Source organism: Theropithecus gelada, chromosome 14, assembly GCF_003255815.1.
Source record: "Theropithecus gelada isolate Dixy chromosome 14, Tgel_1.0, whole genome shotgun sequence".
In the NCBI taxonomy this organism is placed as follows: Eukaryota; Metazoa; Chordata; class Mammalia; order Primates; family Cercopithecidae; genus Theropithecus; species Theropithecus gelada.
In genome coordinates this window covers 32,541,025-32,551,660 of record NC_037682.1, presented here as the reverse complement: position 1 = coordinate 32,551,660, position 10,636 = coordinate 32,541,025, and the positions used below count along the sequence as shown (strand labels likewise).

At 39.7% G+C, this 10,636-nt stretch overlaps 1 protein-coding gene across 2 annotated transcripts in view; it reads right to left on the bottom strand.

Annotated features, from left to right (window-relative positions):
- Window positions 1-4,918, bottom strand: part of CCDC73 (coiled-coil domain containing 73) — a 167,713-nt gene extending 162,795 nt beyond the window's left edge. The window contains exon 1 of one of the 2 annotated variants that reach the window (XM_025355520.1): window positions 4,873-4,918. The gene's annotated coding sequence lies outside the window, so the exon portion shown is untranslated. The other variant, XM_025355521.1, reaches the window with a different exon arrangement.
- Window positions 4,919-10,636: the final 5,718 nt, after the last annotated feature.

Genomic DNA, 10,636 nt, shown 5'->3' with positions numbered 1-10,636 from the left:
AGCCAGGGAGGTAGAGGCTACAACTAGCTATGATCGCACCAATACACTCCAGCCTGTGTGACAGAATGAGACCCTGTCTCAACAAAAAATAAACGCAGACACCTTTTTCTCAAGGAACTCTAGTAGAAAGATACAGATATACAAAATAATTATAATACAATGTGATCATGTGTGAAGTTGGACACCCAGTATGAGAAAATCAGGGGTGGCTTGGGAAGGCCAGTTAGCCTGAGGAAGGTGACTTCTGGGCTGAGACTTAAAATCTTAAAAGACAAGACATTAGTAAAATGAAAAATTAGATAACAGTATTTTAGAGGGAAAAACAGCATAAGTAAAGGCACAGATGGAAGAAACATCATTTTAAATGAAGAACTAAAAGTAGCATAGGGAGATTGAAGTCTAACAGGTAAGGCTGAGAGAAGATGAGATGAGGCTTGAGAAGCAGGCAAGTCTTAGGGGGTCTTTTATGTCATGTTAAGGAGGCTGAACTAATACCATCACATATTCTGCTCTATTATACCAAATGCCTTGCCACATATTCTCTGTTTAAACATATTTTAAAATCAGATCAAATTCCATCTCCTCTGTGAAGATTTTCTTACAAATCCCATTCACACCAATTTCTCCTTTTCTGAACTATACTTACTGTCAGATCATATGGTTAGCACTTTATTGTGTATATTGCCCCATTCTGTTATTGTCTATTCCACATAATTTTGCACTTTATTTTATCCATTTATAATACTGCCCATAAATAATGTTACTTTTTCATTAACTGCTTCATGTTTGAAGAAGGCTTATTAACCTCCAAGTAGGGAAAAACCTTGAGAGCATAGTGAATACCTGATAAACACTTTATTAAATTGATATAAATTACATAAAATTACAAAAACCACTTTTAGTTTCTTGAAATATTTACACTATTATGAGTAAAACATTCTCTATTCATACTAAAATCCTTACCAAATTGTTCCTTGTTTTAAGAAACAAAGGGAAGATTATATATACAAATTTTAGAAATTTAGAAATAAACAAAACATTAACTGTAAGATATGTGTGAAGAGATTGAGAGAATTGGATATTCTGTCCACAAAGATCATTATAAAACCATAACATAAAATAAGCTACTAAATGTACTGTAAATTCAAACAATCTAAGGCAATATACTAGAGACCTTTGGATCAAGTACATAAGCACTAATTTTGGCCACCTTATAAATAAAATTTAGGAAAATTCCTTTAAGGATTTTATAAAACACTTACAACTTTTAACTAAACTCCATTTTTTTTCAAATATGAAACAAGAATTGCCAAATAGCTTAATAAAAGTTGATTCCAACACAGCTACAAATATACTGCTCATTAAACTTAACTGAAAATAAGTTTTAGTTTTATATGAAATTAATCAGTGCCAGAAAATCTCATAAAGGTTTTTCTTGTTACTAACAGAAAATCTCCATAGGTCATCAAGAAATTAAGAAAGCTGAATGACTTCCGATGTGTTTCTCTGTCATGTCAACATTAGCAAATAAAAGAATTAGGAAAATGACATGAATAATTTACAATAAAAATTTTCACCTAAATGTGCATTACAACAAAAACATTTCTGCCTTAATTAGCTACATGATTATTTCCCAAAGTATGTTCTAAGGGGCACAAGGCCCACAAGATACATTTCTAAAAAAAGGTTCCACAGTCAAATAAATCTGGGAAATCCCATACACTACCCATTTCAGAGATAAGCAGTCCCATTAGCTTTGTTAGAGCCTGTTTAACTTTAATCCATATTTACCAAGTTTACCTTGACCATGAAACACTTTTTTTCATGATTCAGAAGACAAGCCAGTATTCTGGGGAACGTGTATTCCAAAGAACATACTTTGGAAAATTCTAATCTACAAAACTGTTATATGTTCTTCCTTCGTTAGTGGCCTAAACTGATTGTAAAGAATAATTTCCAATTAAAAAAACACCATTCTCAGACAGGTGTGGTGGCTCATGCCTGCAATCCCAGCACTTTGGGAAGCCGAGGCAGTGCAATTGCTTGAGCTCAGGAGCTCAAGACCAGACTGAGCAACATGGTGAAATCCTATCTCTACCAAAACACAAAAACAAAAAGTATACGCTTGCGGTAGTGTGCTCCTGTAGTCCCAGCTATTCAGGAGGCTGAGGTGAGAGAATCACTTGAGCCCAGGAAGTGGAGGTTGCAGTAAGCCAACACTACGCCACTGCACTCCAGCCTGGGCAACAGAGCCACATCCTGTCTCAAACACACACACACACACACACACACACACACACACACACACACAAAATCCCCACCACTGTTCTCATTCAACTGTTACCAGGACTGATAAAAGAACATAATCCATCAACAAAGATATTTACCATTGCATCAATGACTTATTTCAACTATAGCCCTAACACAGTTTCCCAAAGTGTGTTCCATTAATAAGCACAGCACAAAAAGAGGACCACATGGTCTAGTGCAGTAAAACTGTAGACTGTGACTCATTCATGAGTCAAAAAAATCAATAGAATGGGTCTTGACCAGAATTTTTTTTAAAGGAAAGGCTGGACTAGTAAAAAATAAAATAAAAAACATAAGTGTACACTGCTTATGGTAAAGGTAAGTATTGACTCATGTGTAAGTATTTACTCATATAGTAAAGGTAAGTATTGACTCTTAATGTCGGCTGTAATCAGAGAAGTTTAAGAACGTTCAAAAAAAGTTAGGTTAAACAAGTTCCTTTACCGCAGGACATTTTAGAGCCCTTAAATGAATTCCAAGAGTATTTCTGGCCACAGAAACCTTTTTTTATTGAAGCATCTCACAGGACTAGTGCTCCCCGGAACACAATTTAGGAAATACTGCGTTTTGGAAATGGTGTACCTCCAACTGTCTTGAGGTACACTATATAAATAACAGTGCCCACTTTTCACCTCCTTCAGAAAACACACAATCAGACTTCTCATCTTATAGCATCCTTCACAATTTGGTCAAACTTGCAATAACTTTAATTTAGTTAGCATGAAGTGGTGGTTAAGCACCTGGGTTTCAATTCTAGCTCCACCACTTGTCGGCTGTGTAATCAGCCTTGCATTGTTATTTAATCTATTTCCCATGGTTTTCTCACGAAGTGTAAGGAGAATACTGGGAATACCTACGGTACAGGGTTTGGGGTTTGTTTTCTTAGGATTAAATGAGATAATCTCCAGCCCCTGGCGTGTAATAAGCATTCCACATATGATATCTATTGCTATTAGAATAACACTATCGCCGCACCTGTACAGTTATTACGGGATACACGGCCAGAGCGAAAGAAACTAAAAACACTATGCTGCCGCCTAGTGGACACTCGGAATTTTAAAATCTGTCATTCGCTTCCTTCCTGACACTACGATATGAAGTCGTATGGAAATTAAAACGTTTTCTCAAGCTGCATTAACACATTTTATAAATCATCAAAGTGGGGAATCTAATTTTCCAAAACTAAACAACTACCCCAAGACAACCCTGAAACCAGGGAGGGTTGTAAAGACTCAAATTGGCCGAAGAAATGGCTGAGAAAAAGACACCAGTGAAGGACTACAGAGGAAACTCCACCCACAGAGTATTTGCTGATTCTCAGGTTGGGGTATGTCAGTATAGGTTTTTTCTTCAAGGTATAATACAAAGACAGCCATTGGAATTTATCACAACTAAAGCAAAATAACCAATAATCACCAGTTCGAGGATCTCAATGTAAACAGAAGACTCCGTGGAATCTTCACATTTTCTTTCTAAAAGAAGTGCAGTGACCGTAAAGGTTCCCATAACTGACTTAAGGGTTGTCACTTATTTTCAAATCAAAGTGAAGTGGAAGATTGCAGCAATGACATGACTAATTTATTTTATTTTATTTTTTAGACAGAGTCTCGCTCTGTCGCCCAGGCTGGAGTGCAGTGGTGTGATCTCAGCTCACTGCAACCTCCGCCTCCCGGGTTCAAGCGATTTTCCTGCCTCAACCTCCCAAGGAGCTGGGATTACAGGTGCCCGCCACCTCGCCTGGCTAATTTTTGTATTTTTAGTAGAGCCGGTGTTTTGCCATGTTGACCAGGCTGGTCTCAAACTCCTGACCTCAGGAGATCTGCCCACCTCGGCCTCCCAAAGTGCTGGGACTACAGGCGTGAGCCACCGCCCCGACCAAATAATTTATATTTATAATTCAGCATTATCAGTATTAGCATGGCAGTCATCTCATTCCCAGTGAGATTCCATTTAAATTTGCTCGTGCAAGGCACTTTGGGGGAAACAAAATTACCAGCAGAATGAAGGAAAAAATCGAGAAATGTCCTTGGGAATTTACACACTTCTGCAACTGCACTAGAACTTTCGCACTATACTTAAAACATTCTGCAAAGTAAGGTTCACCAAGGAAAAACTCGAGATTCACCAATAACAGTTCCAAATGTTGCCAACTCTGAGCCGTCAGAGTTGTTTGAAAATTTGCACAAGAACAATCGACATTACTACATTGCATTCATAAGGCAAACATGAGGTTTAAAACAAAAACCACCACCACGCAAGGCACATGTACAGAAGGCACTTCTCCACGATGAACAGACGAGACCCTCATGACTCACCCACAGTTTCAATCCTGCCCAAGCAGAGATCCAGATGGAGGCCTGAGGGTGGCTGCTTCTCCTGGGTCGGGAGCGCGGAAGATTCTAGACACAGCCCAAAAGTCAGGAGGCTCCAGGCCAAAGCAGACCCTTGGCAACGAGAGCAAGGAAGGGCAGGTTAGGCAAACCCGTCAGCGGACCCAGGGTGAAAAGATTACGGCTGCTTCCTAAACAGCCCAACTACACGCTTTTGACTGCTCCGAGTTACCTCAGTGAAGCGTGCCTCTAGCGCCTGTCAGCCCTTCCGGTTCACCTTTTCCCGCGCTAGGACACTTCCGGCTTGAAGGTCATGAGCCTAAGATAGGTGGGTAATCTTGAGCATCTGGGGCAAAATATGATTGATTTTATTTTCTTTTTAAATACAAGCTGCGGAAAAGATCCCTGGATATTTGATGTTTTTCCTTGTTTAAGTATAACATGTATTTGCTTATATATTCCGGGTTTTTTTTTTTGTTGTTGTTTGTTTGTTTTGAGACGGAGCCTTGCTCTGTCGCCCAGGCTGGAGTGCAACGGTGCGATCTTGGCTCACTGCCCGCTCCACCTCCCGGGTTTTCACACCATTCTCCTGCCTCAGCCTCCCGATATATTCGTTTTTTCAAAAAAGTCTTTGGAAAGATGAAAGAAAAACGAATAAGTGTTACCTGTGGAGAGCAACGGGAAGCATGTGCATGAGAACAGGAGAGAGAGGGAGACTTCACTGAATAGCTTTTTATACTTTTTGATGTTTGCTTCATGTGAATGTGTTATTAATTCAAAAAGTAAATATTGGCCGGGTGTGAGGGTTCACTGGCTCATGCCTGTAACCCCAACAATTTGGGAGGCTGAGGCAGGAGGATTACTTGAGGTCAGGAGTTTGATACCAGCCTGGGCAACATGGTAAGACCCCTCCCAACTCTACCCAACAAAAATTAGCTGGGCATGGTGGTGTGCGGCTGTAATCCCAGTTACTTGGGAGGCTGAGGCAAAAGAATGGATTGAGCCTGGGAGGTCAAGGCTGCAGTGACCCGAGATGGCACCACTGCACTCCAGCCTGGGTAATGGAGCAAAACTGTCAAAAAAAAAAAAAAAAAAAAAAAAAAAAGTTGCTTAATTTTTAAAGTGAAATATTAGGAAAAAAAAGCTGTAGTTCTAGTTATACTGATAATCACACCTATTTTAAGCACCTAACTAATGATATGTTTCAGTAGTTGTGTTGAATAGTTATTCAATACGAATGTAATATGTTTCAGGCCCACATTGTTTTTGCATGCTGCCAAAATGTGAAAGAACTGTTCCCTACCCTCAAATTTTTTTTTTTTTTTTGGAGACAAAATCTCTTTCTTGTCCCCCAGGCTGGAGTGCAATGGCACAATCTCGGCTCACTGCAACCTCCACCTCCCGGGTTCAAGCGATTCTCCTGCCTCAACCTCCCGAGTAACTGGGATTATAGGTGCCTGCCTCGACGCCTGGCTAATTTTTGTATTTTTAGTAGACAGGGTTTCACCATGTTGGCCAGCCTGGTCTCAAACTCTTGACCTCAGGTGATCCGCCTGCCTCGGCCTCCCAAAGTGCTGGGATTACAGGCATGAGCCACCGCACCCAGCCCCCTGCCCTCAAATTTTTAACCATGTTTTCCAGTAAAAATCTGTCTGAAATTCTTTTTACTCTTTCCCTTTCTCCAGGCCTTTGCCCAGATGTCACCTTTTTAGGGAGAACATTCCTGACTACTCCATAGTAACACCCATGCACATCTCGTACTTTAACCCCACCTTGTTTTATTCTCCGTAGCACAATCACCATCTCATCTGGTATATTTATTAACTGTATCCTAGGACACAAGCTTCGTGAAAACAGAGATAAATTTTGTTCACTAGCTTACCAGATTCTAGCACAATGCCTGGCATGCAAATGCCAAATAAATTCAAATGACTGAGTGAACAGACTATGACCTTTCAATCTGGTATTTACTAACCATAACAGCTATACTCTAATAATAACTAATATTTATGATAATTTACTATGTGCCAGACAATGAGCTAAGTGTTTTTACATACATCATCTCCTCTTAGTCTCCACAACAATCCTATTACTATGTACTTTTTGCATATTAGAAAACTAAGGTGTAGAGAGGCTAATGAGTTGAATGTAATCACCTCTGAATGACCTTCTAACTCTATGCAATTTCCCTAATGATCAGTGCTATGGTTTGAATGTTTTTGTCCTGTCCACAATTCATGTTGAAACTTAATCTCCAAAGCAACTGTGTTATGAGGTGTGGCCTTTAGGAGATGATTGAGTCATGAGGGGAGAATAGGATTTGATGCCCTTATAAAAGGGTTTTCAGCCAGCTGTGGTGGCTCACGCCTGTAATCCCAATACTTTAGGAGGCCAAGGTGAGTGGATCACTTGAGGTCGGGAATTCGTGACCAGCCTGGCCAACATAGAGAAACCTTATCTATACTAAAAATGCAAAAATGAGCCAGGCATGGTGGCAAGTGCCTGTGTAATCCCAGCTGCTCAGGAGGCTGAGGCATAAGAATCACTTGAACCCAGGAGGCAGAGGTTGCAGTGAGCCAAGATCGCACCACTGCACTCCAGCCTGGGTGACAGACTGAGACAGCCTCAAAAAAAAAAAAAAAAAAAAGTAACAACTTAAAAACTTAAAAAGTTAAAGGACTTAACCATTATTTTCACTTTGGGGATATCACTTTCAAGTCATGGTACATGTGAACATTTAAAGAAACCTAACTGTTTCTATCAGTAGTTAGAAACTGCATATATGAGCCAGGAATGGTGGCACACATCTATAGTCCCAGTTGCTTTGGAGGCTGAGGCAGAAGGATCACTTGAGCCCAGGAATTTGAGGCTACAGTGAGCTATGATTGCGCTACTGCACTCCAGCCTGGGTGATAGAGAGACACCTTGTCTCAAAAAACAAAAAACAAGTTTAGAACTCTGTACATCTTCCTCCACTTGCCTGGCATATCCTGACTCTGCCACAACCAGCAGTTCCCTTCACGATTCTTTGTACATGTTGCTTCCTCTGCCTGGATGCTCTTTATTGTCACTAGGCCTATCTAAAAACACTTTCTCATCCTTTAAATTCCATTTCACAGGTTCTCTCTTTGAAATTTCATCAACTCTCCACTCCCATCTAAGTAGAACTAATCATTCCCTGCTTGGTACAATCACTCGACTCTACATATCTTTATTGTAGTATTTATCATAGGCCCTTGCAATTGTCTGTATACACTTCCTCTCTCCTAATAGACTGTGAACTTTTCGAGGACAGGGACTTTGTCATATTTGCTTTTAAATCCCCAATGGCTAGCACAGTAAATGGCACATAGCATAGAGATTAAGAGCAAATGGCTTGGTGCAAATCCTGACTCTGCCATGTACTATCTCAGGACATTGGGCAAGGCATTTGACCTCTCTGTGCCTCAAAATCCACATTGGTAAAATGGGAATAATGATACAGTGTGATCATCCCTAATCCAAAAATCTGCAATCCTAAATATTCTAAAATCTGAAACTTTTTGAGCACCAACGTGATGCTACAAATGGAAAATTCCACACTGGACTTGATATGACAGACTGCCGTCAAAACTTTGTTTCATGCACAAAGTTATTAAAAATATTGCATAAAATCACCATCAGGCTATGTGCATAAGGTGCATAGGAAACATAAATGAATTTTGTGTTTAGATTTGAGTCTCTAACCCAACATATCCCATTGTGTATGTTCAAATATTTCAAAATCCCAAAACCCTGAAATCTGAAACACCAAAGCATTTTGGAGAAAGGATACCCACCTGTAGTACCTACCTCTAAGATATAAATATGACAGATAAGGTGCACAAAGTGCATAGCACTGTGCTTGGCCGATAGTAAGCACTCAAAAAGTATGAGCTGTTGTATTAATATTAGTATTTTAGAAAGGTCTTGCTCGCCACCCAGGCTGGAGTGCAGTGGCACAATCACCACCAACTGCAACCTCACCCTCCTGGGCCCCAGGGGTTCTGGGCCCCAGTGATCCCCACTTCAGTCTTCTGAGTAGCTGGGACCACAGGCGCACACCACCATGACCAGCTATTTTGTTTGTTTGTAGAGACAGGGGTCTCCCTGTGTTGCTCAGGCTAGTCTCAAACTCGTGGGCTCAAGCGATCCTCCTGCCTTGACCTCCCAAAGTGCTGGGATTACAGGTGTGAACCACTGTGCCCGACCTTATTATTATTATTCATTATTATTGTCATCACAATTTTTAGGAACTCAGTATGTATAAATTGGTTAAATGAATTCATGAATGAGTAAACAAAGATATTTTCAGTGGCTAATCAGGCATCTAGTTCCAAGCACAGGTAATGGGAAGTTCTTCCTCTTTCTACCACTTGCTCTCTTCTTTCCCTTTTTTCTGTCCCCATTTTCCCCTCTTAGTTAATCTAATGTAACTTTACATATATGCAAATTAAATGCTTTTTTCCACTACAAAGTCTGTGGGTTTCTGTTTTGATTTTTGCTTTTTGGGTTTTTGTTTGTTTGTTTTGTGGGGGTTTGAGACAGGGTCTCATTTTGTCACTTAGGCTGGAGTGCAGTGGTGCAATCTCGGCTCACCGCAGACTTACCTCCTGGTCTCAAGCGATCCTCCCTCCTCAGCCCCACAAGTAGCTGGGACCACAGGAGTGCACCACCACACCTGACTAATTTTTTTTTTTTTTTTCCGAGACAGAGTTTTACTCTGTCACCCAGGCTGGAATACAGTGGCACAATCTCAGCTTACTGCAACCTCCGCCTCCCAGGTTCAAGTGATTCTCCTGCCTCAGCTTCCCGTGTAGCTGGGATTACAGGCCTGTGCCACCATGCTTGGTTAATTTTTGTATTTTTAGTAGAAATGGGGTTTCAATATGTTGGCCAGGCTAGTCTCGAACTCCTGACCTCAACTGATCTGCCCACCTCACCCTCCCAAAGTGCTTGGATTACAGGCATTAGCCACCATGCCTGGCCCCATTTTTTGTATTTTTTTGTATAGACAGGGTTTTGTCATATTTCCCGGCCTAGTCTCGAACTCCTGAGCGTAAACCACCATGCCCGACCTGTGAGTTTTTTTAATGAATAGAATGTGAATCTGTATTACAATTTGGAATTATTTTTACACTTAACATAGATTAAAGCCTCAGACTGTCTTAATCCAGTCCTAACCATAATCATCAGAGTGAAAGTATGTCATTTTTACTTGATGTAGTAAAGGGAGTAAGCACATTTACATGTCTCCCATACTAGGTTCTCTATAATCACGGTTTTCATATCCTACACTATTAGATCTAGAGCTAGTTAGAATTGGTTGTGAATAAGCACAGTGACTCCCTAGGAGAATAACATGAGATAATATCTACATCAAAGAATAACTTATATACATGACGTAAATGAATAGGTTTCTGCAGCCTACTTAAATGCTATAGTAAAAACAAGTGAGTGCTTATAACTTGTTATAGTTACAGCACTTACCACATTTCATTATAGCTATTTCTTTCCATGCTTGTGGGCAGAGAATGTATCATATTCATCTTTGTATCTATAACCTCAGCACAGTGCTTGGCACATAACATACATTTAATAAATATTAATGCATAAATATTTATAGTCAGAGTAGCATATAACTTTAAATTTTTCATATAATAATCGGTAGCACCACAAATTGTAGTTGAAATCTTTCTGAAATTTGTTGTATGTACTGAATTTTCACTCTAGTTTTTACTTTGTATATAATATAGTAACATGTCAATTAGCTATTGAATTTTAAGTGTCAATGTTAGTATGATGGATTAATCAACTACAAATAATTATCTAGAAGATGTACTACATATACCATGGGAGAGGTTTTATGTGAACTTATGATTTATTTATTTTATTTAACCTTATTTTAGATATAATGTACATGGGAGAAAAAAACATTATTGTTGAATTCAAAGTTGCAGCGGGCTATGATCAAGCCA